Source organism: Talpa europaea (genome assembly GCF_964194135.1).
Source record: "Talpa europaea genome assembly, chromosome: 1".
In the NCBI taxonomy this organism is placed as follows: Eukaryota; Metazoa; Chordata; class Mammalia; order Eulipotyphla; family Talpidae; genus Talpa; species Talpa europaea.
The window spans coordinates 57,567,100-57,584,341 of NC_140073.1; positions in this window are offsets into that span (position 1 = coordinate 57,567,100).

The window sequence follows — 17,242 nt, forward strand, 5'->3', positions numbered from 1 at the left end:
TCTCTCTTATTTCGCTGAGCATGATCCCTTCCAGTGCCATCCATGTTGCTGCAAATTGCATGTGTTTATCTTTTTTTGAATGCTGAGTAATATTCCATGGTATATATGTACCACATCTTCTTGATCCAGTCATCTATTTTTGGGCATCTGAGCTCTTTCCAAAGCTTAGCTATTGTAAATAGTGCTGCTATAAACATAGGGGTGCAGGTGTTCTTTGGAATTGCTGTTTCTGTGTCCTTTGGGTAAATACCTAGGAGTGGAATTGCTGGATCATATGGAAGCTCTATGTTTAGTAGGTCCAGAAATCTCCACACAGCTCTCCATAGTGGTTGGACCAGTTTGCACTCCCACCAGCATTGCAGAAGAGTTCCTTTTTCTCTACAACCTCGCCAACACTTGTTGTTGCTAGTTTTTTTAATATGTGCCATTCTCACTGGTGTAAGATGGTATCTCATGGTAGTTTTGATTTGCATTTCCCTGATTACAAGTGATGTTGAACATTTTTTCATATGCCTGTAGGCCATTTGCATTTCCTCTTCAGAGAAGTTTCTTTTTAGCTCTTCTGCCCATTTTTTGACTGGATTATTTTCTTTGTTGTTGTTGAGTCTCATCAGCTCTTCGCAGATTTTTGTGATCAATCCTTTGTCATTAGTGTTGTGTGCAAAAATGTTCTCCCACTTGGTGGGGTTTCTCTTTGATTTTGTTATTGTCTCTTTTGCTGTGCAGAAGCTCTTTAATTTGATGTAGTCCCAGCTGTTTATCTTTGCCTTCACTATCACTGCTTTGGGTGATGTGTCTGTAAAGATGTCTTTGATGTGCATATCCCATAGTGTTTCGCCTATATTTCCTTCTATGTATTTTATGGTTTCAGGTTTTATGTCTAGTTCTTTAATCCATTTTGAGTTGGTTTTTGTATATGGTGTGAGGTAGTGGTCAAGCTTCATTCTTTTGCATGTAGCGACCCAGTTTTCCCAGCACCATTTATTGAACAAACTTTCTTTGCTCCAATGCATAGTCTTTGCTCCTTTGTCAAAGATTAGTTGACCATAAATCTGTGGGTTTATTTCTGGATTTTCTATTCGATTCCATTGGTCTGTATGTCTGTTCTTGTTCCAATACCATGCCGTTTTGATGATTATGGCTTTGTAGTATAGACTGAAATCTGGGAGTGTGATGCCTCCATTCCCTTTTTTTTTTTCAGGAGAGCTTTGGCTATTCAGGGTTTTTGGTGATTCCATACGAATTTCATCAATAATTGTTCTATTTCTTTGAAGAATATCATTGAAATTTTCATTGGAATAGCATTGAATCGGTATATTGCTTTTGGTAGGATGGCCATTTTAATAATGTTTATTCTTCCAATCCATGAGCAGGGGATGTCTTTCCATTTCTTTGTATCTTCTTCTATTTCTTTTAACAGTGTTTTACAGTTTTCTTTGTAAAGGTCCTTTACCTCTTTTGTTAGATTTATTCCCAAGTATTTGATTTTTTTTGTTTCGATAATAAAGGGGATGGTTTTTTTCATTTCTTCTTCAGATTTATTGTTAGTGTATAGGAAGGCTTCTGACTTTTGCATGTTGATTTTGTATCCTGCCACTTTCCTGAACTGATTGATGAGTTCAATTAGTTTTTCTATGGAGTTTTTGGGGTTCTCTATGTATATTATCATATCATCTGCAAATAGTGATAGTTTGACTTCTTCTTTTCCTATTTGGATTCCTTGTATGTCTTTCTCTTGTCTTATTGCTCTGGCTAGGACTTCCAGTATTATATTGAAAAGCAGTGGTGAGAGTGGACATCCTTGTCTTGTTCCAGATCTTAATGGAATTGCTTTCAGCTTTTCACCATTAAGAATGATACTGGCTGTTGGCTTGTCATAGATGGCCTTTATGATGTTGAGGTATGTTCCTTGTATCCCAAGAATTTCAAGGGCTTTTTTCATGAATGGGTGTTGCACTTTGTCGAAAGCTTTCTTGGCATCTATTGATATTATCATATGGTTTTTATATTTCTTTTTGTTGATGTGTTGGATAACGTTGATTGATTTTCAGATGTTGAACCATCCTTGTGTCCCTGGAATGAATCCTACTTTGTTGGGGCCCAGACCTGAGGCCCAGACCTGAACATCCGGGTTCTTGCCTGAAGCAGGTACTGAATGTTAGCTCCAGGGAAGGTTTCAAGTTTCCTATTGTGACAACTGAACCTTTCCCCCTGCTTGCTACTGTGGCTTGTTTGCATTGGTGGTCTCTCCTTGCTAGAGATAACGAGAGACCTCCTCCTCTGAACCCTATATAACATTGTACACATTCCTGAATAAATGAGACTGGTGATGATCCTGGCTTTGTCTCCACTCCTCGCGTACCCCTGTCCCATACCAAGCCCCTGCTTCCTCCCCCGGTACCCCGTTGATCTGCCCGGCTGGCCCGGACACTACTTGGTCGTGGTGAATTATCTTATGGATACACTGTTGGATTCTGATAGCTAAAATTTTATTGAGGATTTTTGCATCAGTGTTCATTAGGGAGATTGGCCTATAGTTTTCTTTTTTTGTGTTGTCCTTGTTTGGTTTTGGTATTAGTGTAATGTTGGCTTCATAGAACGTGTTAGGTATTATACCTTCCTTCTCAATTTTTTGGAAGAGTTTGTGAAGGATAGGCACCAATTCTTCTCTGAATGATTGGTTGAATTCATTTGTAAATCCATCAGGTCCTGGGCTTTTGTTTTTGGGGAGGTTTTTGATTACCATTTCAATTTCGCTAATTGTAATTGGTCTGTTTAGGTGTTCTATTTCTTCTTTATCTAGCTTTGGGTGATTGTAGAGTTGTAGGAATTTGTCCATCTCCTCTAGATTGTTGAACTTGTTTCCATATAACTGTTCATAGTAGTTATTAATTATTCTTTTGATTTCTGCTGTGTTCGTTGTGATTTCTCCTCTTTCATTTATTATCATATTTATTTGTGCTTTCTCCCTTTTTGCCCTTGTGAGCCTGGCCAGGGGTTTATCTATTTTATTTATTTTTTCGAAGAACCAGCTCTTGGTTTCATTGATCTTTTGGATTGTTTTTTTAGTTTCGATTTCATTTATTTCTGCTTTGGTTTTTATTATTTCTTTTCTTCTACTGGTTTTGGGTTTTTTTTGTTGTTCTTTTTCTAGATCTTTGAGCTTTGAGATTAGGTTGTTTTTTTGAGTTCTTTCTTGTTTCTTGATGTGAGCATCTATTGCTATATATTTTCCTCTTATTACTGCTTTTGCTGCATCCCATACATTTAGGAAATTGGTGTCCTCCTTGTCACTCAATTCAAAGAATTTTTTAATTTCTTCTTTTATTTCCTCGTTAGTCCAGTGGACTTCCAGTAGTGTGGGTTTCAATCTCCACGAGGTAGGAGAGTACCTTGCCTTCTTTTTACGGTTTATTTCTAGTTTGATGCCTTCATGGTCAGAAAAGATGGTTGGTATGATTTCAATCTTGGTGTATCTGTTGATGTTTGTCTTGTGCCCCAGTATATGATCGATCCTGGAGAATGATCCGTGTGCGCTTGAGAAAAATGTATACTCATATTTTTTTGGGTTTAGTGTTCTATATATGTCTGTTAAGCCCAAGCACTCTAGATCCTTATTTAGAGCTTTAGTGTCTTTACTTATTTTTTGTCTTGTTGATCTATCCATTGTTGATAGTCTTGTGTTGAAGTCTCCCACTACGTATGTGTTTTCTCTGATGTCTGTTTTCAGAGATGCCAATAGTTGTCTAATATATTTTGGTGCTCCTTTGTTTGGTGAATATATGTTAATGAGTGTTATTTCTTCTTGAAGTATTGTCCCCTTGATCATAATGTAATGACCACTGGGGTCTCTTTTTATCTTTTTAAGTTTGAAATCTGTTTTATCTGATATGAGTATAGCTGTCCCTGCCTTCTTTTTTGGTCCATTTGCTTGTAGAATTGTTTTCCATCCTTTAACTTTGAGTCTATTTTTATCTTTTGCAGCTAAATGTGTTTCCTGGAGACAGCAAAAGGTTGGGTTTTGTTTCTTAATCCAGCCTGCAACTCTGTGTCTTTTTATTGAAGAGTTTAGTCCATTTACATTTAGAGTTAGTATTGATATGTTAACATCTGTATTTGCCATTGTGTTTGTCTTTCCTTTGATTTTATTTATTTATTCTTTTAATAACTTTCTTTGGCCTTCTTTTGTTGTTATTTGTCCCTCTGTGGTTCTGGTTTAGGACTCCTTGTAGTATTTTATGGAGTGGGGGTTTAGTCGTAATAAAATTCCAGAGTTTTTGTTTTTCTGGGAAGGTCCTTATTCTTTCTTCATAGAGGAAGGAGAGCTTTGCAGGATAGAGTATTATTGGCATCTGTTTTCTTGGAGTCTGTTGATATGTCCCTCCACTCTCTCATTGCCCGTAGTGTTTCTTCAGAGAAGTCTGATGTCAGTCTGATTGGTTTCCATTTGAATGTTATCTGTTTCTTCCCTCTTGTCAGTTTCATTATTTTTCCCTTGTCTTGGATTCTTGGGAGCTTTACTATTATGTGTCTTGCTGTATTTTTCCTTTCGTCATGGAAGTTTGGTGTTCTTCTTGCTTCTTGTATAACAATTTTCAGCTCCTTCTTCGCGTTTGGGAAGTTCTCTTCAATTATATCCTTGAATATTTTCTCTGTTCCTACATCTCTCTCCTCTCCTTCTGGGATTCCTACAACTCTTATATTTCCTTTCCTCATGGAGTCAGATAGTTCCTGAAGTCTTTCTTTGGTCTTTTTCCTTCGTACTTCTCCTTCCTTTTCTGTTTTAGTTCTTTTTATTTCTGTGTCTTCAAGAGTACTTATTCGTTCTTCCATTTCATCTATTCTGCTTTCATTGCTTTTCCCAGAGTTCTTTAGTGTCTCCATTAATTCTTTGATCTCCTGCATTTCTTTTACTTCCCTCTTTAGGGACTCAATTTCATTCTTCTGGTCATTAATTATTTTCTCCTTATCATTGTTTTCCTTTATGACTTCTGTCAGTTTTTTAATCACAGCAATTTTAAATTCTCTATCTGGAAGGCTCAGAAGTTCTTCCAAGTTACTGTCGTTGCAATCTGGTAGATGGTTTTCTTTTTGCAGTGTGCTTTTTTGCTGAGGAGTTGCTGGGTTGCATGTGGTTTTTCTACTCCCTATTGCCTGTTTTCTAATTTGCCGTATTCCTTGTGACACTGTTTGCTGGTACTGGCCGGCATCATGTGCGATCTTCCCAGCTCACCTCTGGCTCCTCTGGGGAACTTCTGCTGGGTTCACAAGTCTCCAGCAAAGAAAGGTCCCTGCTGCAAAATGGCGATGCGGGAACGCGCTCCCCTGCACGCCTGGTCTGCCCCAGCGGTGGGTGCTGCTCCCCTCTGGGCTGGGACTGCAGGCTAGAAGGCGCCTGGCTTGGGCAAGCCTCCCAGCTTACCTCTGGCTCCTTGGTGAGCCTTCTGCTGGGTTCACACAGTCTCCAGCAAGAAAGGTCCCTGCTGCAAAATGGCGATGCGGGGACGCGCTCCCCTGCACGCCTGGTCTGCCCCAGCGGTGGGTGCTGCTCCCCTCTGGGCTGGGACTGCAGGCTAGAAGGCGCCCGGCTTGGGCAAGCCTCCCAGCTTACCTCTGGCTCCTCGGTGAGCCTTCTGCTTGTTTCACACAGTCTCCAGCAAAGAAAGGTCCCTGCTGCAAAATTCAAGGGAAGGTTTTTATTCCTTTTGTTAAATATTTCCAAAGGTGGACACAGCCGCTTCTGTAATTTCCCAGATCGTTACAGGGACCAGGCTGAAACATTTCACTAAATGTTTTACAAAATGGTTAAGGATAAGAGAAAACAGTTTTAAAACTGATTAAAATGATTCTGGATTCTGAATACTGTCAGAGTCCCCAGACTGAGCACCATATTAGGACTAGAGGGACCCTCCTGCCTATTCCCTAGGCTTGGGCAATCTGGCAGGGTCTATTTCTCTTGTCCCTTTGAGGGACCTCCAGTCAGTATCCTGTACTGGAAGTTCTGGCCCCAATCTCCAGAAGCCCCAGGAGAAGAACACATTTCTCTCTCTACTCTCAGGCCCGTCTTCCTATCTCTACTTCCTCCTTTTCACTTCCTCTGTGGAAACTCCAGTCCTCTCCTGCTCACAGAGTCACATTCGTTCCTATGGTCTGTGAGATCACATAAAAGTAAAATTTCCAGTGGAGTGCATTTCCCAAATTCTGTGTTTGAACATAACCATGTGTCAAAAAAAGGAGACCAGTTTTTTTTTTTTTTGTGCTAAACCTGGCACAATCTTATTTATTTTTATGCATTTTATCCATATGAGGTAAAAATACAGATCTGTAACTTCCTTGTAATTCTAAAGTTGGCACTCCTAATCTCCTGCATGAAATTGTTTAAACTGGAAACTTAGGCATCTCTAGTAAAATAAACAATGCCATCCAGACTAGGGGACTCGACAGCCACAGTTTATAGGAAATATTTCTCCAAAGGCCTCATAAATGACAAAGATATAACTCCACCCATAATAAAGACACTCTTCTTATTATGCGGAAAAAATTAGATATCTGAATCTACTGCTTTCAAGCTTCCATTCCAGAAAAGGATCTGGCTCAGTGTTAATATATATCTAATGCAACCACTTAGATCATTTTCCCCAAACCAAGGAGGAAGCTGCCTCAAGATGAACAGAAGTTTCCACCTCTTGAATAACTACTTGAAGAACCGAAATTTCAACAGTGAAGCCATTTTCCTCACCCAGTCTTCATAAATCTCAGGCCCATTTTTGCCAAGACTGCAGTTAGAATCACCACATGCCTGTGTACCACGGAGCTTTCTGCTTCTCTTAAGAGTTTCAATTCTGCCGGGGAATCCAGCCCTAAGAAGGGAAATGGTTTCTTCCTTCAGGAGACAACACCCTTTCACTGCCACATAGCTATCGAGCTAATTTTAATTTCTTTTTCTTGAAACTTAGATACCCGATATGCCAACAGTCATTTAAAAAGTATTATATAAAGGTTAAAGAAGTAGAGTTAGCTAAAATAAAAAGTATTAAAAATAAAATAAAATAAAAAGTATTATATAAAGGTTAAAGAAGTAGAGTTAGCTAAAAATTGAAGATGAAATTCTTTAAGGATTTAATTTCTGTAGTTCTAGGTCATGCAGACTTAAATGAATTTGGAGGTGTGGATGTTCATGGGTCTGGAGCAGGCTCTGGAGATTGTCAGCTCAGAGAATTGATGCAAAAGGTGGAATTTCTCAATATAGTTCTAAATAGGCTAAGATTTTATAATTAACAACAGCACACAAGTGCCCACATCTATTTTCTTTTTATTGGCCTCTAGCCCAAACAATAAAAATGGATTTTTGGCAACCAGAAATTTAAAAATCATCTGTGGGGAATGGCATTTTTAATTTAAAAATCACAAGTGGACATACAGTACACAGAAAGGTGTCAAAGAACTTTCCATTCTGTTCTTTTCAGTTCCTGTCATTCAAGTGTTTCTTGCCTATTGCATGCCAGCCACTGTGCTAGGCCCTGCAGTTGCTATCCAGATGAGTGGGCAAACAGTGCCCTTGAGTTTCTTACCACTTGGTTGGGGGAGAGAGGCGAGCAAAGTTGCAGAAAACACTGTCATCTAAATATATTAAAGTAAAAATCCTGTTCTCAATTTATAGCAGAGGTGTGAACTGTGATTCATTTGCTGTGGAAGTACAGAGAGAACAACAAATTTGACTCAGAAGATTTCACAGAGAAAGTACATTTGAGTCAGATCCTGAAAGGTACAAAAGTCACCAGGAGAGGGTGATGAGCAGGTTTAGACTTGTTCAGACTTTGAGCAAACACATGCTGAAAAGTCTAGAGAGAGAAAAAATATATATATATAAATGACCTTTACTTGAATTTTTAAGTGAAAGTGTAATTGTAGAGTGTTAACTCTCGGAGGTTAACTATAAAGGCGTATTTTACAATGCGTTTTTATTACTTCAGCAAATTCTTGAATGTGCCTAGGTACTGGATACTGGGTTAGACACTAAAATTTCTGCATATGCTTTGGAGGAAATTTCAATTTTGAAGAATTTAATTCCTTGAATATCTGTTAATTCTCTAAGCTACTTTAAGAAAAAAATGTATCTCCAGAGAAGCTGACACCAGGGGCAAGACCAGCTCCAGCAGGTCACAGGAGCTCAGGGGGCATCTCCTAGGCTGGCCAAAGCCCCAGCCCACTCGGGAGGCCGGCAAGGGCAAATGGGTTCTCAATACCTCCTGCAGGGACCTGGGCTGAGCCAGGTGGTGGCACGGGGGAGGGGTGCACCCATTTCTGATAGCACAACCAGGTCTGCTTCTTCAGTGCCAAGAAGGTGAGAATGTGGGGTGGGAGGAGAAGCCAGGAGAAAGCCTCCTCACCTGCTACCCAGAGACAAACTCTCCTGTGGGGTCCCCCCCAGCCAGCCTCCTACCACTCAGTGACACCCCATCACCAATCATGACCAACTTTCAGCCTGACACTCCAGACCCTTCTACCACACAACTACTTCCTCAGTCTTAGTTACTTATGTTAGATATTTTCCATATTACCAAGTTCCACTGGCCAGGTGTATCCCAGAAATGTGACCTCTGGATATCTCTCTAGTGAGGCTGAGGACAGAGACTCACAGGGCCCTGGCACCACATCCTGTTGCACTCTGCCAAGAAAGGGAGAAGCAGCTTCTCCTGGATACTGGATCTCTGAGCTCCTCAGAGGCCAGAGTGAAGTCTTTAAGTGATTCCCTGACTCACTGGACAGACCTCCAGGTAGTTCAAATCTTGACATGCTGACCATGCAGCCCAAGGAACCCAAATTAAGGCAAGTAAACATCCATTGTGCAAATGAGTAATCTACGCTAAATTCTGATTCCATGATGGCAGCGCCCAGTGTCATGTTCACAGGTATCCTTCCCACCTTTGTCTTCCTCCATTGGAAAACAAGACCCTGGAGAGCAGCAAGCCTGCTGTATGTGAGTCTCCCTAGACCCATTATGCTGAACCAAGCAAAGAAATTCATTTCTAGCTGGAGCCATGAAGACAAGCTGCAGGGAGGAAGCTGCTTTCTGTCTTCCACAAAGAGCCATCTACTTGGATCAGTCCTGCCAGCAGGCCAACTTTAGCTTCCCTGCTGAGACTACCCACACCAAGTCCCTCCTGGACTCCTGATAGCCAGCAGCCTCCTGGTGTCAGCTGATTAGATTTACTCATCCTATTCACCTCCCTCCCACAATTGCATGTAACTCCAGCACCTATGCAGGACAAGTCCACTTTCTTTTTCTTTTTATACAGCCCTGCCTCATAATATCATACACCAATTACACAGCTTATAGCTGTTGGGGTACATAATAGAACTGTGTTCAATCATGGGTGTTCTTTAATACAATAAAAGCATTGGACCTGAAAAAAAAAAGCATCTCCATTTTGGAAATGAGGAATAACAATTGCAGAGAGACAAACAATAGCAATTTTTTTTTATTTAGTACAATTTTATTGATTTACAATACCATATAAATTTGGGGGCATAGCTTCTCCTCTAAGCCTCACCTTATCTGCTAAAAAGTTGTAGTGCTATTTCCACTATCATCTACCCTGTCACTCCTCTTGCCTAACCTCTAAATCCCCTTCTCCTCCTCCGGAACTACAATATCTTTCATAGCGTCTAAGATTTATTTCTGCTCAGATTGAATATAATTCATTTCAGAATATTATATTGACGGCCTCCCTGGTGACACAGGGGTTAAAGTCTCAGTGCTATCAAGCTGTCGCTAGCCACTGCAATGTGAGTTCAATCCCCGGCCAGGGAGCTAACCCACATGTGGTGCAGCAGATCTCTCCTGCTTTGCCCAATGCACCCCTCAGCAGTGTATTTCAGTAGATCCACCTGTTCTGCTCTGCACTCTGCCTCTGATGAATCTCTTACCCACCACACCTCTGTCCTATACCCTAGTTCTTGTATGCATAAATAAATAAAAATAAATCTTTAAAATAAATAAACAAAATATATTGGCAGGCCACTATGAGTACCACCTGAGACAGAAAGAAATGCAAAAGATGGGCACTGTCTCCAAACCACTTAAAACTGTTTTTTTTTTTGTGTGTGTGTGTGTGTGGGACCCTCGCTGGTGGCCGGGGATCGAACCTGCACTGCAGAGGCTGTGGGCAGCCTCTCAACCCAGAGCTCAACTGCCACGCCACCAGGGGAGGCCCCCACTTAAAGGTGTTTTAACTCACAGTTTCAAAAATATTATTTAAAAATGCAGTATGACCATCACAAAGCAAAAAAAATACTGGTATTGCATGTTATGCATACATTTCAAAGGAGCATGAAAGTTAGAAAAGAGGCACTTCATCAAGGAAGGACAAAAATGAACAGCAATAAAAACTTGAAGATGTAGCCAAGTCTAAGAATGAGCAATTGTTTGCATGTCATTATGGTCAACAAATAGGCCATTGTAGCTACCTTTGACTTCAAATAAAGGAAGAAGCAGGCCCTGCTTGGGGGCAAATAACATAATCTAAATGGGTGATAGCAGAACACAGAGTGATTAATTCTTCTTTTGTTCTTATATTTCCTATAAAAATTATCATATATTAAAAAGAATAAAATGAATGATAATTGAAGCCCAACGTAAGTGAGAAGACAATAAGAATTTGGCCATATTCCATGAATTCAAGTTTAGTTCCAGGTAAATTACATAAATTATATAGCATAGAATTATAATAATATGCAGATGTTACACAACTATTGAGCTTATGAATAGTTTTATGTGTTCATGAATAGTTTAAGCAGACCAAGTGCTTGCAGTTAGGCTAATATTGCTACATATTTTTAAAAAGTGTTAAATACCATTTCTAGAAACTATAGACTGTGATGAAAATCAAAAAATTTTATATGGATGTCAGTTATTTGTTTCCTCAAAATGTAACAGGGTGGTCCCCAGGAAAGGGGGAGGTTCCCTGCCCTACCTAAGGGAGGGTGGAGCTGAGCAGGAAGAGGAGAAGCTGAAGAAGAGACTGAAGTAGGAAGCAGGATGGAGCCAGGAGACCTGGAGGAGGCGCGTGGAGCCTAGAGACACGTGAAGAAACTGCGCTTGTCTTTTGGTCGTGGACTGGGTGACACAGATGTGGGTGAGATCCGTGGAGAGGTGACCATGGCAGCTTTTATCTTGATGTTGATTTTGCTCTTTTCCTTCTGGGCTTGTCTGATTGTTTCTGACCCTTTGCTGTGGGTCCCCACTGGAAGGTGCTTTAGACTCATGGCAGGCTTTGGGGCCTTGCTCTGGGCCAATCCCATTTGGATGGACTTTTACCCACGAGGGGACGGGTAACTTTGGGTTGTTGATTTAGAAACTAGACTCTTTGCCTTTCCTGTATTGTTTCCTAGTTGTATTAAAGTTCCTTCCCATTAAAGTCTCCTATGTTTTGTACTGATGCGGCGGATGGCAGAACCCATTTAGAATAGGCAGGTTTGCGGGGTTTGGGCTGCCCCTCTCCCTGTCCTATAACAAAAATATTGCAATTTCACACTGGTATGCTAAGTACTGAAAGAAAATATAAAAATGACAAATAGAGCAGGAATTCTGTTTCAGAATATTAAGAGTTTAATAGGGGAGTTAAGGAAATAAACTGAAACAAAAAAAAAACAAATAAGATGAGATAAAGTTATAAGTATTCTTGAATCTTCTGTCTTTTTTAAGGAAGGAGAGTATAGTGCTCTAAATTTTCTCTAGCATTGAGCTATGTGGTACAGAAAATAGCGAAGAGTAAGGAGTAGATCTTGCCCAAGGAGCTAATAATGAGAGAGCATTTTATTAAAAGCGTAAAGGTAAATGTCTTTGTCCACTGGGCTGCTATAGCGTAAGCACCATAGACAGGGCAAATTAAACAATCATCATTTATTTCTGGGCCTCTCCGGTGGCGCAGAAGGTTGAGTGCAGAGCTGTGAAGCTGTCCACAGCCTCTGCAGTGCCGATTCGATCCCGGTCAGCCAGGGAGACACCCCCATGGCGAGTCAGACCTCTCCTGTCTCGCCTGCTACTCCCCTCAGCAGTGTGCTTCGAGCCTTCCACCTGTTCTGTTCCCAGCTCTGTCTCTGGTGAATCCTCTCACCCTCCCGTGCCTCTGGCCTGTACCCCAGCTCTTGTATAAAAATAAATAAATCTTAAAAAAACTATTTAAAAAAAACATTTATTTCTCACAATTTTGAAGACTGGAGGTTCAGATGAAGGCACTAGCCAATTTAGTGTCCCAGTATTATTTTAGGGGCTGTAGAAAGATTTCAGACATTTCTCCATAGATTCTTTCAGCTTGATAAGAGGATTTCCAAATATTTTAGGGGCATTTTCAATAGTTTTCTTACTCTCAGCTCAAGATAAAATAAAACCAGGCATAAATGAATGTTACCAGGACTCCAACTGTTAAGGGGAAAAAAAAACAACAACCATTTTTACCCATTCTAAAGGTCTAGTCATCTGCATGCACCAAGGCAAGAAAAAAGATTTAGTATGCTAAAAGATCTTTAATTTACTTGAAGTTCAAAGAACAAGAGAGTGGGAGAGTGAAATAGAGTCAGAGAGAGACAGACAGATTGATAGAGAAAGATTTCAAACAATATAATTTCCAGATTAAACTGCAAAAATCACCCATCCCCTCATTGCAAAATGCCCAGCCAAACAGGCGGGGCATAGAGTGGGGCGGTTGCAGCCAGAAAGCTTGCCAAGTGTCAAAGGCATCTCTCAGTGGGGAACCATAAGAAAGGGGTTAGACAGGTTCCAGAGTGCTGGGACAGAAGGAAAAACCCAAAATTTATAATGCACCATAAAATCCATGAGATCAAAATAATGATTGCCTACCTGCTGAAGCTTTAAATTCTCAGGATGATTCTCTACACGCGTCTCTCCTTCTTCCTTGGTGCCACCTCTCTGTCTCTCTCTCTCTGTCTCTCTGTCTCTGTCTCTCTCTCTCTCTCTCTCTCTCTCTCTCTCTCTCTATATATATATATATATATATATACACACACACACACATATATGTTAGGGGGAAAAGGATGTCCCAAAGCTAATTCCATATAGGCTTTGTGGACTCCACCCCCACCCCAGGTCAAAGCCAAAGACACTGGGAACTCCAAATCCCATCACCACCAAAGGGAAGGTGGCTGGGACCTGAGGGTGGGGTTAAGCAGCCAGGTGAATAGAAAAGGCAGACACGTGGGCTTTGGGGATCCCCCATTTTTGGCTCTCCGCCAGCTCGGAGCGTCTGGCCAGCTCTGAGAGTGACTTTGGGTTTCCAGGTCGTCGGATTGGGTAGGACGCATTAAAGACTTTATTTCCCTATTTTCTCCCTGAGTTGTACATTTTCCTTATTTCCTTTTCTCTTGTAAATAAACCTTTTATTAACCTTTTGTGTGTGTCTGTAGTAGAGTATTCGTAAGTCCCTTTAAAGCGCGCGGGTGAGGACCCACAGCCAGGAACCCGTTTAATATCGGGGTTGCTTTATAACATATATACATATATACATACACATATACATACACACACACACATATATATATACACCTTTCATTTCTTTCTCTTTCCCAGCAGCTCTGTTCAGGAAGTCCAGTCTGCTGCATTCTGTGAGTTGTAGTCCACAGCACTGGCAATGTTGGCAGTGTAGAAGTGGGGGCAAGAAAGGTGGCATCCTTTCCCACACCCTCAGTGACACTCCTTTCCCTCTCCTGGTGACATATACTGTAACAGAAACTGTTTTTCTCAAATAGATTTGTTGATGTGATTTTTTTTAATGGAGTGATTGCAATTTGATATATAAGAATCCCCTAACATTTTAAAGAGAATTGGCAGAAGTACTATCTGCTTGGGTTGAACTAGCATAAATAACTCTCAAATTTAATAATTTTCAATGTCTATATGGTAAATTTACATTTACATCTTAAAAACAATATAATATTTTATATAAATATAATGAATATAAATAAAATGACACAAGAAAAAATGTGAAGTAATGATGCAACCAAATTGGTCAAAAATCAGAAACATATGTAGCTTTTTTTTTTTTTAAAAACTGGCCTAGTATCAACAAAGGGAATGTGTATCTGTATGCTGCTGGAATTAAAGAGGTACATTTGTCATTTACTTATGCCTGAAATGCATTTCTACAATAATTACTTGTAAAACTAAACAATGTAGCTCTGCTAAATCCTCTGCATGAGATCTTACAAGTTCTTCCATTCTTTTTCATTGACATCTTCAAAGCCATAATCTTGCAAAGGCAACATTTTCAACTTGGTTTGTCTTGAAAGTCTTTGAAATTCAGCCAGATTAGTTTTCCTCATTCACTCTGCCTCTTCTTTGAAGAAACTCTTTATCTCACCTTGCTGTAGACCTCTAAAGCCTTTTTCAATGGAAAAGAAGCAATAATGAAGGCCCAGAGTATCCAAATACTTACTCATCATAGGCAGCCTGAAAGAACAAAGAGCCCAGGAAGATACAATGCGGAACAGTACCCTTAAACTTAGCGGTGGCATGATAGGAAGGCTCTCTTTTACAAGACAGCCTGGCAGATCTTACAATACCAAATAAAAATTTTACACATGTAAACTACTTGTTTCCTGTGAAAACTTACTTTGCAATTGTTTTTCTCATCCTAAAGCACAGATCATTCTGCCTGAGAATGTGACACATTCCTATTCTGGAGTCTCTTCAGCACCACCAGAAAATACAGAGAATAGCCTTTTCATTCCTTTGAGTCTGAAAGTTTGCCACCAACTGGTCAGCACTTTTACCTTTGATACCAGTGACAATTCTGTCAGTCCTTTCTCAAATTTCTTTAAGCTTCAAGTCCCCACTTAACAGTTAATTGAAAGAAATTATCTGTTTCTAAATGTAAATTTAAAATTTCCATAGTTATTGGTGTGCATTTGCTGTGCCACGTTATAAACATAATTTTTATTATGTATGCAAACCTGCTGTGCTATTACATTCAAAAGCAACTGATCATTAGTAACTATATTAATTGGTGATTAAAATTCTAATCTTTAAATGCTTTATATCCTAACATGTAGTTTGTTATTAATACTTATTTTTGGGCCTCCCCGGTGGTGCAGCGGTTGAGCGCTGGGTTGCGAAGCTGCCCGCGGCCTCTGTGGCACCGGTTCAATCCCCGGCTGCTCCCCGGCTGCTCCCCAGCCACCGGAGGAGGGTCCCACATGGCGCGCAGACCTCTCCTGCCGCCCGCTGCTCCCCTCAGCAGTGTACTTGGTCCTTCTGCCTGCTCTTCTCCCCGCTCTGGCTCTGGTGAATTCTCTCACCCTTCCGCGCTTCTGACTGTACCCAGTGCATATATAAACAAAACAAACAAACAAACAAATAAATAATAAAGAAAAAGAAAATGCCTCTATAAAAAAAAATACTTATTTTTGGCATTACACTTTATCTAAAAAAAACATGTTAGGTATTTTTGTCTTAATATGTAATGCATTTTGTTTTTTCCCTTTTAAAAATAAGCTCCCATTTAGCACTTTCTTGTGACCATCAGATTTTCATAAATGAATTATTGAAGTTAACAGGATAAACCTGTATTGTTATACCCATCATTCCTGTAGACAAGCTTATGTTCTGTATTTTTTCATCCTCTTGTCTTTGAATTAGAGATTTTAAAAAATTGTGAAACTCTTGTTTCTGTTGCATGTTTGATGTCTTAAGGGTAGAATTATCTTGAAAATGAGAGCTTTATTTGGTTTTGAGGGTGATTCTGGACTTTCAACAGGATGGGGTAACTGCATGGAATTTTAGATTGTCTCCCTAGAGGATGGGAGGATATTTTTATTTGTGGGGTGGAGAAGTGCACAGTTATTCCAGTAATCAGAGATATAGAACTATGGCAGATACTTCTAACTGGCCCCAGTATCAGTTCTCATTTTGCTTAGTGATGAAACTTCAAATATTAGTCAGACATAAGTACAAAAGTTTGAAGAAAAAAAAAAAAGACTTCCCTAGCCTCTCTAAGTGTGGCCATGAGACTAAGGTTTGGCTAATGGGATAGACAGAGGAGTATGTGTACAGCTGATAAAGGGCTGATAACAAAGATATACAAAGAACTCACAGGACTCAACAAAAACAAAGTGAACAATCCAGTCAAGAAATGGGCAGAAGAACTTATAAGATACTTCTCCGAAGAGGAAATGCAAACGGCCAACAGACATATGAAAAAATGTTCAACATCCCTTATAACCAGGGAAATGCAAATCAAAACCACACTGAGATGCCACCTTATACCAGTGAGAATGGCACATATCAAAAAAAACTAGCAACAACAAATGTTGGCGAGGATGTGGTGAAAAAGGAACTCTCCTGCACTGCTGGTGGGAGTGCAAACTGGGCCAACCACTATGGAAAGCTGTCTGGAGGTTCTCAGTCTACTAAAAATGGAGCTACCATATGACCTGGCAATTCCACTCCTAGAAATCTACCCAAGGGACACTGAAACATTGATTTAAAAGGACACCTGTACCCCTATGCTTATAGCAGCACTATTTACAATAGGCAAAACCTGGAAACAACCCAAATGTTCAAAAATAGATGACTGGATCAAGAGGATGTGGCATATATACACAATGGAACATTACTCAGCAATCAAAAAAGAGAAACTCATGCCATTTGCAGCAACGTGGATGGAGCTAGAAGGAATTATGCTCAGTGAAATAAGCCAGAAGGAAAAAGAAAAATATCGGATGGTTTCACTTATAGCAGAATATAGAGGAACATCAGTGTAAAAAAATAATAACAGTACAAAACACAACAAAGCAAAAATGGACAATTATAAATCAGAGACATCCTGCAGGGGAGGAAGAGGGAGAGGGATCAGAGGGAGGGAGGGAGGAGCACAGGGGACTGAGGTGATGGTGCATGGGTGCAATGGGGAAGGAAACTCTATGGGGACTACACCTGAGGGGGTGGGGGGAAGCAAATATTGTTTAAAAATGAACAATGATGTAAAAAAATAATAATTATTGAAAAAAGAGGAGTATGTGTAGATCCTCTGGGAAGTTTCTTAAAGAGAGAAGTATGTCTTTTTTTTCCCTCTGGTCTCCCTGTCTTGCATGTGGATGTCATAATTCAAGGTGAAATAGCCAATTCATAAGTCAGTGTGAAAATCACAGGTAACAATTGGTGGAGCAACCTGTCAGAAGTCTAGGGTCACTAAAAGAAGCGCTATCTGAGCCTAGGACTGTTAGT